The sequence below is a fragment of the Choloepus didactylus genome, chromosome 22, assembly GCF_015220235.1.
Source record: "Choloepus didactylus isolate mChoDid1 chromosome 22, mChoDid1.pri, whole genome shotgun sequence".
In the NCBI taxonomy this organism is placed as follows: Eukaryota; Metazoa; Chordata; class Mammalia; order Pilosa; family Megalonychidae; genus Choloepus; species Choloepus didactylus.
Genome location: NC_051328.1, coordinates 41,705,847 through 41,722,163, shown reverse-complemented (window position 1 = coordinate 41,722,163; position 16,317 = coordinate 41,705,847). Strand labels below are relative to the sequence as shown.

Here is a 16,317-nt window from a genome sequence, read left to right as displayed (position 1 = left end):
GTGAGGCTTGATCCAGGAGCTCAGCGAGGCCACAGCTCACAAGTCCTGTTGGTGTCCCCCTCTGCCTTCCATGGCACGGCTTCTTCCTCAGCCTCTGCTGGGTGCCTCCTCGGTCCAGACCCTTCCCTTATGGTTCCAGCAGTTACACCTCCCAAATCCTCACACTACACCCTGGCAAGGGAAGAGTGGGTGATGGAGAGATGCAGGTTTTTCCCCTTGCTTCTCTTCAAGGCCTTGCCTTTGCTTTTTCTCATTGGCCAGTCCCCGAGGCAATCATCAAGGTAGAAGGATGCTGATAGGCTCAAGTCAAAAGGGCCCACCTCTGGAGGCGGGGCCAATCCCACTGGAATTGCGAAGCTGAAGTCAGGATGCTCCCGGAACAAGGCAGAAAGGTTCCTGGAGATGAAGCTGACGCTGCTGCAGCCAGGCCCGTAGCCCCTCCACTCGCCTGAGTCCGCCAGGCCATTTCCAGCACACGGGCAGTTCTGCGCCTGAGCACCTGCTTCTCCCCGCTTGGTCTGGAGGGGAGAAGGGGAGGGGAGGGGAGGAGGGGGAGGGGGAGCGGAGTGGCTCTGCCACCGACCCTCTCTTTTCTCTCCTTGTGCTTTCAGGGGCTTAAACGGCAGTAAAAGAACTTGCCCTCATCAGCATAAATCAAGACCGCCGGACTTCTGCTGAGACAGAGAACTTGGACTCAAGAGCCACTTCCTAAATGCCAGAGTCCTTGAAATGGGGTTTCCCGGAAGGCTTTCTGCCTGCCCGGAGCAGGGCGGCCTGACAGGCACGGGGATCCCTGTACCGGGGGCTGCTCTGGCTGGAGGGGACATGCCCCCCCCCCCCCCCCCCCCCCCCGCTGAAGCAGCCACACGGCTCACTGGGGTGGCATGTCCCGGCCTGGTGGGCCCTGCAGGCGCCGAGCGGGCGGTGGGGGCTGCTGAGAGGAGCAGGGCAGCCTGCGCCCCTCACTTTTCTTTGCTCCCGAGGGCGGGGGCCGTGGTGCAGCTTTTATTCATCTCTGGGTCCCTCTGAGTCCCCAACACATGAGGATTCCTGCTGACTGAGTGAATAGGCAAAGACAGACAGACAGACAATGGAAGGAAAGAAGGGATGGAGGGAAGGAGGGAGAAAGAAACTCCCCCGGTGCCTCCCTAACCCACCTGCTCGGCCGTGGAATCATTTCCCCAACTTTCTGCCCCTGTGGGGCTGCAGGGCCCCCGACCCTTGGCCACGCCGGCCATGCACCTGCTGCGTGGACCCCACCAGGAAGCGGCCACAGTCCTTCCCCCAGGCCAGGTCAGCGCCAGGGTGGACACGGAGGGAGGGGCCAATCCGTTTCTGGCATATTTCACATCGGCAGCTTTAGGAAACCAGAACACCACGCGAGGCTGCGGGGCCGGGTGGACAGAGACAGGCGATGGCGGTGGGGAGGGTTGTCAAGCGGGTATAGACGTGTGGGTGGAGGTAGGGAGGGAGACCTGGCCGGGGGCTCGGAGATGCTCAGGGAGGCCTAGCCTGGGCCCTGACACAGCCCTGGGGCCAAGATCCAGGCACGGAAATGCCACCCCACAGGGGAAGCCAGAGGGTGGGAGGAGAAGAAGAGGCAGGGGGTCAGGAAAGACCCCCAGGTGATGTCCTCTCCAGCCATGCTGTCCTCTTTTTCCACCCAATTGGAAGGTCCAGGGGGACAGGGTGGGTCCACCTTACCCACCATCATATCCTGTAATCAAGCACAAGAACTAGTGTACAATAGGCAGAGACAAGTGTCTGTTGAATGAATAAACGTCCGCGCATCTGACACAGCTCGTACGGCAGGGCGGTCCCTGAAGCGTGGGGAAGGTGAGCCGGTTGGCGCTGCCTCGGGGCTGCCCGTCACGGCCCCTGCAGGCGAGGGGGGCTCGACACCGTCCCAGGGCTCCATGGAGACAGAGGGGGACAGATGTTTACGGACGAGGCCCCCCACCTCACACAGCAGGGAGCTCGGCCAGCCCCCACCCCGGGAGCCTCTGCCTTGGTGGGGCCCCACCTCCGTTTCCCATGGGCGCTTCCCCCCTTTATTTTGAGGGAGGTCAGCTTTTATCTTGCCATCAAAGAGACTCACTGGCAGCTCTGTGTCAACGGAGATACGTGCCCGCCTCTTAGCTCCATCCCACCGCTGGGGTCAGCCTGGATTTAAAAAATAAAAAAGCCAGCGCCATGTGGCTGATGTGATAGCTGGCTCGGTGTGCAACGGAAAAAGTCAGAAATAAACACGGCGAGCTGGGCCATCCGCACCGTCCACAGCACAGAGCCTGGGGGCACCGGGTGAGTGGCTGCCCACAGCCCCCCACAGCCTCCCCTGCAGCCCGGCGAGCTGGGGGTCCCCAGAGCAGACACGGGGCAGGAGCAAGGCCTGGAGGCGTCCCTGCTGGGGACCTGCCCTCGCTTGGCTTGTCGCCCCCACTCCCCTGCGGTCTTCCCAGGGCCCCAGCCACCCCCAGCCACCCCCACCTTCCGTCCTGAGGGTACCTGCACCCCCACTTCCCACTCTGAGGGTGCCCCCACCCTTCCTCCCGCCCTGGGGGTGCCCCCATCCCCATCACATGGCGTGTCTGGAGCCCTGGGCCGGGCCGGCCTGCATCCTTGGCCTGGGGGTTTTCTCCCCCTTGCAGGTGGAGTGGGCTCCATGGGGCGAGTGCTGGAAATGGCGTCTGTCGGGATGGGGGAGGAGCAGTGAGCCCTGCGCCTTGGCACCAGCGGGAGGCAGCCGGAGAAGGTGGCGGAGGCGGGCGGCGTGTCACACGCGTGAAAGAGCCAGGAGAGCAGCCCCTTCTCCCCCCGGGCCTCGCCCCTTCGTTCCCCGAATCTGCGAATTGGCGTCTCTGGGGACCATCCTTGAGTGACATAAAAGTAGCCATTTTAAAGTGTGTAGTTCCGTGGCATTTGGAACATTCGCAGTTTGTGCAAATGCCACTTCTGTCTCGTTCCAAAGCCTTTCATCACCCCCAAGGGACGCCCACGGCAGTCACTCCTCTCCCCTCCTTGCTCCCACCCCCTGCAACCAGAACACCCGACCTGCCTTCGGTCTCCATGGATTTGCTATTTGGGACATTTCACACTAATGGAATCGGACAATAGGTGGTCTTCTGCGTCTGGTTTCTTTCACGTAGTGCGTTTTCAAGCTTCATCCCCGTGGAGCATGTATCGGTATCCTGCTCCTTCGCGAGGCTGGATGCCATTTCCTGCAGGGATCGCGCACATCTCTTCTCCCCGTTTGCCAGTTGACGGACACGTGGGTTGTGAGTGCTGCTGACGGGGACGTTCAGGAACGTGGATCTGTTTGAGTCCCTTTTCTCAGTTCTTTCCGGTACCCGCCTGGGAGTGGAATTGCTGGGTCATATGGTGATTCTGTCACTTTTTGAGGAAACGTTGATGAATATGCTTTTTCAAGTCAGTTTTGAATGAACGCCTCTTCCCAGCCTTGTTACTCAACCTCATCCTAAACAATACAATTATTTGCGTTGGTTTCATAATTTTTGCTCACAACATTATTATAAGTCCTGAACAACCAAAACATGTTCACGTTTCACCCACGCACACTGCAAACCACTTCAGGCTCTGCCGGCCTGTGCTCCCTGCTCTGGGAGCCTCTGCCTCCAACCCTCCTCGCCTGAGCAACGTGCCACGTTGGCTTTGCGGCCACAGCCGAGGGCCAAGCAGCTGTGCCCACGACACGCACGTCTGGAGTGGAGTCGCCCCCTCTGCCTCCTCGAGGAAATATCCCTGGATATAGTCTCCGACCATCTGCAATATGGTCTCCCTGGAATGTTTTGAGCATTTTACTGTTATACGAAATTCCCAGAAAAGGGCCCAAGCTACACCTCCCAGCCCTCTCTGTCCCCCCAGCACCTGTTTATTGCACGTGGCTGTAACGTGTGATCCCTGAAGAGGGGGATTTGCATCTGTCCCCGCGGTGCTTACAACAGTGCCTGGCCCACTGCAGGCCTGCAGTAAATGCCAGCTGAATAACTACGGATGTGTGCAAGAATGAAATGTGATCTCTCCCTCCAGTCTTGTTCCTTTTTAACCTTCCTTCCCCACTGGAGCCAAAGTCATCCTTCTAACAGGCAACGTGATCTTGTCGCCCCTGCTCAAAATGCGTTAGTGACTCTCAAGGTTGTCACGATGACGTGCAAGCCCTCGGGAGGACAAAGCCCCAGCTCCCTTCTCCTCTAAGCTGCATCTGCACGCTCCACTCCCCCATACACTGGAACTTTCTGCATTTTTCCAGATATGCAAAGCTCGCCTCTTGGCATTGCCTCCTGCTGCTCCCCCTGCCTGGAAAGCTCATTTTCTCCTTTGTCACCTGGTCAACAACTTCAACCTGCCAGCTCCTTCCTGGACCATCTCCACCCACCAGCCTTCCCCTGCAGCCCCAGGCGCCGTGTGGTTGCCACTCTGTACCAGTCAGCACAGGCGAGGTTATGCTGCAGTAACAAATTAGCCCTGAAATCTCAGGGACTTAAGGTTCAAACAAAGATTTTTTTCTCACTCATGCCACATGTTCAAAAAAGTTGAGCAGGGACCCCATCTTACATCATGAGTTAGGGACCCAGGCCGACCGAGGCTCCACTCCTAGTCACTGTGAGGACAGAGAGAGTACAGAGAACTCACTCCTGCCCTTTAGCTGCCTCTGGCTAGAAGGGGCACATGTCACTTTGGCCATGGACCACTGGCCACAACTAATCACCTGGCCCCAAACTAATAGCGCGGGCAGTGGGGAAACTGAATCTTCTTACGCACTAGGAAAAGGGGATAAAAGGGCTCATCCCTGCCGTCCTCATCATAGAATGTCCCACCTGGGACTGTTTGTGTCTCTGCTCCCCCTATCCTCCCCCACCCCACAAAGGCTGAGATTTCCTCGGTCTGAATTATGCACACGCACCCCATTCTACCCTTGGTGCCGTGCACGGTGCCCTTCTCCAATCCAAGGACCGTGAAGGTTTGAGAAGAATCCACATGGATGGCCAAAGCGAGTGGCAAGCCAGGTCACCACGCAGTCCTCCCAAGAGGGCTCCAAGCTGAGAACCTGCATTCCCAGTGGAGCTCTGACTTCTCTGATGTTCTACGAGAGTGCGGTGACTCTCAGTCCATCTGTCCATCCATCCCCTCCCTCTGTCTGCCAAGTCATCAGAAAATACCACACGCCTATGGAAACTCCTGAACATGCTCCATCTGTCTGGTCTGTTTTCCATTGTGTGTTTGTGCTGCTATTTTTGTACAGTAAACAAGGCAAAAGCAATGAAGTAAACAGTGGGAGGTTTAAAGGGTTTTCAACAAACGAAGGGTACCTAACTGCGCTCTGTTCTGAGAATTTGAATCCCTCATTTACACTCATACCTGAAAAACACAGCATCTGGATGGCAGCCAGTTTTCCAGGATGAATAAGCACGTCGAAAGGGACAAATATTTTTCACAGACTGAAGGTGAAATAGAGACTCAAATATTTAAAAGTAAATAAATAAAAAGGAAGAAAAAAAGAAAAGAAAAAAAGGTAAGGGAACCCTGGTGAACTTTAGTTCCAGAAGCTAATGGGGCATTGTTTTACCTCTTCAAATAAGGTAAAAACAAGTTGTTATTGCTGTGTTTGCTGCTTCAAAAGAAGTGAAACCTTTTGTTTTTATCTCCTCTGTGCCACAACTCCCAATATGAGCATTTCTAAAATGTTGCTACTGAGCCTAAGCGAGGGAATTCATCCCTACGGGCTTCAGTGGTTTCATCTGTAAAATGGGGATAATGATAATTCCTCACTCACATGGTAATTATGAGAAGTAAATTATTTAATATATGCAAAGAGTTTAAACCAAGCCCTGGAACATGGTGAGTTCCATATGAGTGTTACTCATCTCCATGATCATCATCACCATCCTCACCATCCTTACCATCATCACTATCTCAACACCACCATCACCACCATCATCACCATCACCACCATCACCATCGTCATCACCATCCTTACCATCATCACTATCTCAACACCACCATCACCATCATCACCACCATCACCACCATCACCACCATCATCACCATCACCACCATCACCACCATCATCAATACCGTCATCACTATCTCATCAATGCCATGACCACCATCATCACCATCATCACCATCATCACCATCACTACCATCAATACCAATACTACCATCACCATCACCCCTATCACAGCCATCATCACTACCATTATCACCATCTCACTGTCTCATCACCATCATCACTGTCATAACCACCCTCACCATCACCATCACCACTATCACAACCATCATCAACCCCATCATCACCATCACCATTGTCATCACCACCATTGCCATCTTCACCACCACCACCATCACCACAATCACCACTGTCACCATCATCACCACCATCATCAGCACCACCATCACCACTATCACAACCATCATCACCACATCACCACCATCACCACTGTCATCACCATCATCACCATCATCACTATTATCACAACCATCATCACCATCATCACTACTATCACGACCATCTTCACCATCATCACTATCTCATCAACACCATCACCATCATCACCATCATTAGCAATAGGTTAATCTTCATTTGATGGAGGCAATGAAAATACCTATCAAGTAACAGATTTTTTTTCTAGCAATCCAGAATTGGGGCCTCTAGTTTGCACCCTCATTATATAAAATGTATAAGCTCAGGCAATATAGCCGCTCTCTATGGGAAAAATTCTCCACTGAAAAAAGAGGGATTATCCTAGATGAGTGATTCTCAAACTTGATAGCAGAACCCCGATACTAAGCAGGTAAAATCAGAGCTGCTCTGCTCTTGCGCCAGTGCCCAGCTGCCGCTTCCCCCCAAAAAAGAACATCAAAACCAAGACCTGACTCATTAATGAAAGATAGCTCCCATGGAGGAAAATACAGGGCTGGAGTATTAAAAAAGTTGCCTTGCTGCCTAGTGATTTCCCTTCTAGGAATCTGTCCTGAAGAAATAACCACCCATTCGCACGGGCATTTCCTAGAATGTTGCTAGTCCTAGCACAGTCTGAAGTAGCACATGAGCGAGAAGCCGTGTGGGTAGAAGGACAGTGCCCACCAGTTGGAATCAGAAATGTTTTTGTGGAAAAAAAATATTGAAATGGAAAGATGCTTATGATGTTTTAAGTGGAAAAAAATCAGGACCCAAAATAGTGAGGGCAGCCATACATCCTGTTGTCCCAGCAAAATCATCTGTACTCCTCCCCTCCCCCTAGAACTCTCCCAGTTTGGACAACGGAGCCCACGGTCACCCTAAAATTAGAACGCAGAGTGAGATCCCATTTTCATTTAAAACGCTGTCTGTGTGCATTCACAGAAAAACGGCGGAGACCAGAGATCAAGATGTCAAGGGCGGTCGTCGGAGGGCATGACACCACGAGAGGCCGGGCATCTCAGTTTACATTGGGACTTTCATCTCAAGTGTCCCTATTTGGATGATAAATTATGTGGTCACTGGAATTCTGAGTGACTCCTATGCCCTTTGTTCTCATCTATGTTCTCTAAGCTTTCAGCAGTGAACATATCCCATAAAGAGGATAAATAATGAAAAATATTGTGTAATATTATGTAATAATAAATAGAATATATAATGTGGGTAATATATATTATATATTATAATAAAAAGGATAAAGAAAATTTAATATATAACCTATAATAATACGTAATAGCTAAATAACAATAACAATAATAAAGACCAAAAAAATGACAAACACATCAGCTCAGGTGTCTCCTCCCCCAGGCAGCTTTCCCTGATTGCCCCCACCAGATTCACTCAGGGCAGGGGGAGGGTCTTACCCAGGTTGGAATCCCCAGCTTCGGCCCCTCGCCTGACTCATGCTAAGCAGGCATTCCACATTGGTTGTTTAATAGAAAGTAGAAGAGCCCACCCCTTGCCACTTGGATGGTGACTTCCCACTGTAGGTGGTGAGAAATTAAAGGCTTCCTAATGCAGATGTGATAAACCGAGGCATTCTCCAAGGACACTTGGATTTGCTGGGCATGCACGGCCCAGGCTGAGCACCCATGGGGGAATGTTCTCTAGCTCCATCTGCTTGACGTTCCCACGTGATGGACGTTCTCCACGTGGGAGAGGAAGGAACTTAGCCCAGGGGCAAAGCTGAAGTGCCAGGTTTTCACCTTTATACCTGGTGGCGTTTTAATAAACTCCTGCCTGTTCTTACAGAGATTTTTTTCCACCTGCCTTTGAACCACAGGGCAACAATAAGCCCTCTCTTTCAACGGGCTGGCCTCGTGGAAAGCTTGACCTTGTTTTCATTCTCCTCCTGAAAAGTGGTGGTGGCGGCTCTCGGGGGCACAGCAGTGAGAGGGGCCTCTGATCTGTTGAGAGGCGGGAGTCCTCTCCACTTTGGAGACCTTCTGGAAAGGAAGAAACTGAACATTCTCCCTACACATTGACTTTTTTGAAAAGTTACAAGTAAGGGATATTTGTACTAAATTTTTCTCCTTCCTTGTGTGCCATTGGAAACCTGCTAAGTTTGAGAGAAACAGAGAAATAGCCTGTGTTAAAAAAATTCTCGTGGAGACCACCTCCAAGTAAAGCCAAGGGGAAAGCTCTCCCAGTCCCCCACCTGCCCCCGGCCATACCATCTACACACCTGAAGGTTTACAGTGTTTAGGAGAAGGTTTCATATCAAGTTGGCTCCAAGGCTTTAAATTCTTCGGGGCTCCCTGACTTTGGGGCAGTGTTTTGGTCACACACTAGAACCTGCTGGGAAACTTGTGAAGATTCTGATGTCTGAACCTTCCCACGGATAATGAAATCAGAAGGCTGGTGAGCATGTGTGTGTGTGTGTGTGCACGCGCAAATAGGTGAGCATGTGTGTTCTGGTTTGTTAAAGCTGCCGGGATGCAATGTACCAGCAATGGGTTGGCTTTTACAATGTACAGTTCTTAGGCCATGAAAACGTCCAACTTTAAGGCACCAGCAGGATGATACCTGGACTCTGAAGACAGGCCACTGACATCCGGGGCTCCGCTGTCACATGGGAAGGCACACGGCCGGCGTCTGCTGGTCCTTTGCTCCCAGATTCCATTGCTTTCAGCTTCTGGTTCCAGTGGCCTCCCCTCTGAGCTTCTGTGGGTCCCCTCTTAGCTTCTCCGGGGCTTTTCTCTGTGAGCTTCTCTTCATTTCATCTCTCGGCTTCTGTACATCTTTTATCCTCTTACAAAGGACTCCAGTAAGAGGGCTAAGCCCCACCTTGAATGGGGCGGGTCACATCTCATTAGAAATAACCTAACCAAAAGCTCCCACCCATGACAGGTCTGCACCCACAGGGATGGATTAAAAGAACGTGGGCTTTTCTGGGGTACACATGACTTCAAACTACCACCAAGTGTTTTGATTTTTTTAATCTCACTAAATGATTCTAATCTGCAGCCCAGTTAATTCACGCACTGCGGTGAATGTGCAGAGGGCTATTTGCTGCAGGCGCCTTTTCATGGGGCTTCTCCAGCCGTGTGAGCTCCTCTGCACACAGGCCAGGCTGGGACTGTGGGGTCGACAGGCCCTGGGACCCCAAGTTCCCTCAACCTGTGCGGGCTGGGGGAGCAGCACCCCCACTCTCTCACTCCCCAGGCAGACGCCACTGAGGCGTGTTCCGTGCAGCCCTGAGGCCCCAGGGGTTCGGAGGCCCTGGTGCGCACCGTTCCTGAACCCCCTGCAGCCTGGCTTCCTTCCCACCCCTGCCTCCCTTTCCGGCTCTCTAACTGAGCTTCCTGGGATCAACGCTAAATAAACTCCTGGCTCTTCGTCCTCATCTCTGGGTTTACTCCTGGGGGGTGCTCCCTTAAGGGGAACCCCCAGCTCCCCTGCTCCGGCCTTATCTGGGGCCTCTGCCGATTCTCTCCCACCTCAGGTCACTCTCAGGCTCCACCTGCACCTCCCAACGCCTTGCTGAGCCTGGCACACCCTCCCCCGGCTCCTCAGCGTTGGCGCATCTTCCCAGCCCCTCCCTCGTCCCACCGCTTCATCCAATCCACCTTAGCTCTCACCTGTTCTACAAGCCTCACCTGGACCCAGCCCACCTCTGGCCCCGGGGTGCTCAACCCTGGCCGCAGCGGGAGGTTCACAGCCTGGGGTGTTTTACGAGCTCTGCTGCCTGCTGGTGCGGGCGCAGCCTGGGCTCCCGGACGCCCGTGGGCACCAGGCCGCGCAGCCCGGGCCGAAATCGCCTCCCTGAGCTCCCGCCGCGCGGACGCCTCTCGGGGCCCCGGGGCTGTGCACGCCGTGGCTGCTCCTGGAGGGGCTTCTCCCCCGTCCCGCGGGGCCGCAGCTTCCTCTCCTTCGGGCTGAGCTCAGCGGGAGTCTCCAGAGCGGCCTCCCTGCTCGGCCGCAGCTGCTCCCCTGGGCTCTGTCCGGATCGCCGGGCGCTCGCCGCAGTCTCCAACGGTCTTTCCTGCTCGCTCACTGGTTGACTTTCCGTCTCCCCCACCTGGAGCCTAAGCTCCCTCCCGGAAGCCTCATTCCTGAGTGAATGAATGAATGAATGAATGACAAATTTTAGCTTGAAACACCCTGACAGACGCTGTGCTTGTTGCTTGCAGGGGCCCAGGCTGGACAGTCTCCCCATTTCCTTCCATTTTCATGATTCCAACACCCGTAATTCCAACTCTCACTTAAAACCACCCTCTCCCTCTTTCTGGGTGGAATCCACACTCCCGGGCTCAAATCCCACCTCCCCCAGGAAGCCTCCACTCTGCCCCCCACTCCCTCGCTGACGTGCATCTGTGAGGGTCTTTCCTTACTTAAAAAAGTCACTGCTGCTTGAACAGTCAGCACTTCCACCCCGTGCAAAGGCAGGGGGGACCCCCGAGGCTCAGGCACCTTTGGAGGAGAACCCGGACGCAGGCGGAAAGAGGGGGCGCAGTCAAAGGAGCGAGGGGAGAACGCGCACGTGGTCTGTGTCTTACGTCGTGGTCTGTTTCAACCACAGGCGCTGACGGGGAGCATCTGTACAGAGATGTCAGATGTCAGCGCCTGACCCCCTGCCAGGGAGGCCCAGCTTTCTGATCCAATCCATCACACACACATGCAGGCACACCCTCGCACGCTTGCACACACATCTCACACACTCACACAGTATTCACACACACACACACACACACACACACGTGCTTACATACGAGCTCACACACCCACACATGATGACACACTCACTCACATACTCATAAATGCACACATTCTCACCACACACCCTCACACACTTACACTCACACTCACATCCTCACACAGCCCTCATACACAACTCTTGCTCACACACAAACTCTCTCACATACATGCTCACAAACACACACTCTTACACACACCTACACATGCACACGTATGCACACACACGCTCACTCATACTTGCTGACATGCTCAGCCAGGGCCCAGGCCAACCCCCTCTCTTTCTTTCAATCTCTGAAAAGCTGCATTTACCAAAATAAGCAGAATATGTGAGGTATGGAATGCACCTTGTTGAAGGGCTGGGTTTTACTGTCAACCGGTAAATCAAAACACATGGAAAAGTGCTACATTTAGGAACACACTGTGGCTGTATTGCTCCCCATTTTATTGGCACATCTCTAATCGGAACCAGCTGGTAATAAAGAACAGAGTTCATGGGAATCCACCCTTTGTTGAAAGCTGGGCTAGGGAGGATGCTGGAAGCTGATGAGCACAATGAAAACAGCTACAATTGCCCTGCAGAGGTCAAATCCTGGGGAGAGCTGGGGACAGAGGTGACGCTACAGCTGGCACATAAAATGCTGGACTCCTGAAAATCTGTACTGCGTAATGAGGAGCCAAAGAGGACGGCACCGTTTATAAAGCACCCCCCTCTGTGCCTGCCCCTGCTGGCCTGTCTCAGACAGCTCTAGAAGCACAACTACTCTGATTCTGCTCGTTTGGCATCCACTGCAGTAATCATGACGATGACACCCGAGGTGATGATGATGGTGATGGTGGTGATGATGGTGGTGATAATGATGGTGATGGTTGTGGTGGTGATGGTGATGGTGATGGTGGTGATGGTGGTGGTGGTGGTGGTGGTGGTGGTGGTGATAGTGATGGTGATGATGGTGGTGATGGTGGTGGTGATGGTGATGATGGTGATGGCGATAGTGATGGTGGTAATGGTGATGGTGGTGATGGTGGTGATGGTGGTGGTGATGGTAGTGATGGTGGTGACAGTGATGGTGGTGGTGATGGTGATGGTGGTGATGGCGATAGTGATGGTGGTGATGGTGATGATGGTGATGGCGATAGTGATGGTGGTAATGGTGATGGTGGTGATGGTGGTGATGGTGATGGTGGTGATGGTGATGGTGGTGGTGATGGTAGTGATGATGGTGACAGTGATGGTGGTGGTGATGGTGATGATGGTGGTGATGGCGATAGTGATGGTGATAGTGGTGATGGTGGTGGTGGTGATGGTGATGGTGATGATGGTGGTGATGGTGGTGGTGATGGTGATGATGGTGGTGATGGCGATAGTGATGGCGATGGTGATGGTGGTGATGCTGGTGATGGTGGTGATGGTGGTGATGGTGATGGTGGTGATGGTAGTGACAGTGATGATGGTGGTGAAGGTGAGGATGGCAATGAAGGTGACGATAGTGAGGATGATGATGGTGAAGGTGAGATGACAGTGGGAGTAGGAGTAAGAGGAAGGCAGCAGCAGCCAGAGATTCCAAACAGCTTCCACAAAGCACAGGGACCATCCTCCCAGCAAAGCCTTGCAAAGTTAAAATGCTGCAGGGGATTTAACCTTGACCATGAAAATTCAACAACTTTCCTTTTCCTTGTGTTTTATCTATTTTAAACACAGTATTTTTCCTAAACAAGAAAACTGGCATCTGAATTCTAGAGATGAAACACATGCTCTTGCCACCCCCATCCTCTTTCCTGTCTTTAATCAGCTCATTGGGGTCCATCCTTTGGAAAATTGTTGGTGCATAATTAGGGTTTGTAGGATATTTTTAGCACCCGACACCAGCCTACCTCTTCCTCTCCCTGCAGGGTTGTGTGATACGGACCTTGTTAAACAAACACATTTTTATGAATTTTACAGATAGATTTTTTTATTTCAATTACAATTCTGAGAATATCTTGATAGCTACAGAGGGTTCAGAGCCAGATTTGGAAGTCCATCTATCCTGGGGTGAGGGCACACACCCAGGTGTGAGAACCCGGGCCCAGGGTATCCCCCAAGGGCCCTGAAGACCGCACACAGCAGCTTGTGCGCCCTAGGACAGTTAAGGTTTGACCTGTTCTCCCCACCTGTGCTAAATGAAATCTAGAACTACCTCCTCCCTGAGACTCCCTGAGATGCTGTTATCTACAAGATAATCTATAATCCTCCCCTCCTCCCTGTTGATTACGATCAATCCCTCCCTATGTTGCAAGACCCCTACTCCTGCCTTATGCTCTCATGCCCACTGGAATGTTGAGCCCTTATAACCAGCTTGTTCAGCCCCCTCAAAGGGCAGAGCCTCTTCACTTTGAGCTCTGAACCTGCTGCAATTTAGAGCAGCTCCCGAATCCAGGCAACGTGACCGACTTCCATTTTCCTTGTTAGCAGGGCCTGAATAAAAAGCTCACGCCTCTGAACATGCGTGGCGTCTTCTTTGGCCTCTTGGCAGCAAAGGCCCACTCGGGCCGTGACACCAGGCTGCTGCTTCTTTCTTCTCGCAGGAATCTGGAAGCAGCTTCATGCTTCTTCTCAACACAGGTGTGATGGTGTCAACTTGGCCAGGTTATGGTGCAGCTGTTTGGTCAAACTCTGGCCTAGATTTTGCAGTGAAGGCATTTTGTAGCTGAGATTAGCATTAGCAATCAGTTGACTCTAAGTGAAGGACAGGACCCTGGATAATGTGGGTGGAGCTCGTCTAACCAGTTGGCAGCCTTAAGAGCAAACATCGAGGTTTCCTGAAGAAGATCTGCCTCAATACTGCAGCACCAACTGCTGTGAGTCTCCAGCCTGCTGCCTCCCCTAGAGATTTTAGTCTCAAGATCACATCAGCAATTCCAACCAAAATTTCCAGCCTGCCTCCCTGCCCTCCAAATTTCAGACTTTCCTGTCCCCACAATCATGTGAGCCAATTTCTTAAAATAAATCTTACACACACACATACACACACACACACACGTATATCCTGTCTGTTCTGTTTCTCTGGAGAATCCTGGTGCCTCAGCAGTATCTGGGACTTGGTACCAATTGGAGCAAGTCAGTGAATGGACACTGTGTGCCATCCCTGGGGATGTTGTAGTAAAGAGTATACCTGTTGTCCCCTCTTCAAACTCCATCTCTTTGTTTCTACTGACCCCGTAGTGAAAGCCCCCAGCTGATCACAACACACTGCATTTCTACGACTTGAGCATAGAACGATGTAACTGCTTTGGGTTAGAACTCCGTGCTCTGCTCACCAAATCCACCTTGGAGATTACCATGATGTCCTGGAGGGGCCGCACTTGTCCTAGGTGGTGAAAGGGTGAACTCGTGCACCATGGACAGGTGCAGTCCCCAGATGAGACACCATCCTCCTTGGAAACCTTCAGAGAGAAGAACATCACTCTCTTTGCTGTCTGATCCTCCATCCAGAATGGAAGCTTCATGAGGGCAGGGCCTTTATCTTTCTCATTGTCTGCCACACCAAATTGTCTTGACAGCTCCTGACACATAAAAGATACCCAATAAATGTTTCTGGAATCCGTGAACGACTGGGTGGGGCCCTCAGGTCTCTGAGTCCCTGGGGAGGAGGGCAGAGTCCTCTGGGGGACGCGTGCATCTCCCTGGAGCGGCTCCCCTGCCGAGTCCTTGTGGGTGGAGAGACCAGCAGGGAGAGGCACCCAACACACATTTCCAAAAGGACCCGTGTTATTTCTCTCACCCTGGGCGCCTCATCGCGGTGGGGCACCCTTCAAGAGGAGGTGCAGCTGCAGAACGTGCTTCCCACCACCTGGAGCTCACAGGGAGGGGATCCGAGCAGGTGCCTGGGCCTGACGTGCTGCCACGGCCTTTCCTTCCTCCCTTTCCTAGGGAGATGACGAGGCTGGAGCTCCTGCTTCACGGAGGGCGGCTGCACAGGTGGACGCGCTCAGCCTTCCTTCCCTGCTCCGCCCTGGCACAGGCCCAGGACCGGACGCCGTCACGCCTGGAAATGGAGGCACAGAGCTTTCCGTGCCTTTGAGGCAACACGGCACGACATGAAGGGTCGGAGACTTCCAGAGGGATGAACAAAGCCACACTTGGCTAACAAACAACTGCAAGCATCCTACTTTCCGTTCACTTGAAATGACTTTCCAAGAGAGCCTGAGAACTGGATTGGGTTTTCCATGTCTTGTTTAACGAATTCCAAAGCCCTGAACATGTCTTTTTAAATGTTTTCTCAACTGACAAGGGTTATCTTCTCCCAGTGAAGAGGGCATGGGTGGTGAGTTTCCTTCTCTTTAGGCATGACCCGTCATGACTTAGACGATCTGCTTTGGAGACAGGAACATAGTGGGACAATGGGTGTCCTCAGGAACCCTGATAAATGGAAACATTTATCTTCCCTACACCCTCATCTTACCACCATCCCATGCTAGGGGAGGTATCCCTAATGGACCGCTGCAAAGAATTTGAGTGCAGGTCCTACTTCTGGAATAAAGATTAGGACTGAGAGATTTTTCTTGCCTTCAGAAAAGACACAGCCCTCTTGTCTCTAGTCCTTCCCTCCAGATGCATCTCTTTAACAACATGGTCCCCCAAGCAAAGGTGGCACTGAGCTCTAGCTCATGAAGCCCCACAGTGGGAAAACTGGGCCATGAGTATGTTAGACACTGCAAACCAGAGGTAATTTTGAGTGCCAAGAGGGGTCCCAATATCCATTCCCTCTTCCTTCCTTCCTAAGAGAACCCAGATTTTATGCCAAAGGGCAATGTGACCAGCTAAAAGAGCTCCCTCCTACCACCGGCCTCTACCTCCACCACCACCACCACCACCATCATCACCACCATCAGCACCATGATCACTACCATCATCACCATCACCACCATCACCACCATCACTACTACCACCACCACCACCATTACCACCACCACCACCACCACCATATCCTCCATCAACGTTGTCTTGGAGGGCACTGACGGAGAGTGTGTGAGGCTAACAGCCTTGCAAGCCACCCCCTGGTCTGAAATGGGCATCAAAACAGCAGGGGTTAAGGTTGCGGGCTGTGGAGTCTTTGTTACAATCCCAGCATACCCAGGATGTGAAACCTTGGACAAACTGC

The 16,317-nt window shown here is 52.6% G+C and overlaps 1 long non-coding RNA gene across 1 annotated transcript; it reads left to right on the top strand.

Annotated features, from left to right (window-relative positions):
• The first annotated feature begins 1,414 nt into the window (after window positions 1-1,414).
• Window positions 1,415-7,637, top strand: LOC119518758. The gene is made up of 3 exons (XR_005213834.1): window positions 1,415-2,301; window positions 2,649-5,530; window positions 7,364-7,637. It is a non-coding gene; the product is annotated as an uncharacterized LOC119518758 (long non-coding RNA).
• Window positions 7,638-16,317: the final 8,680 nt, after the last annotated feature.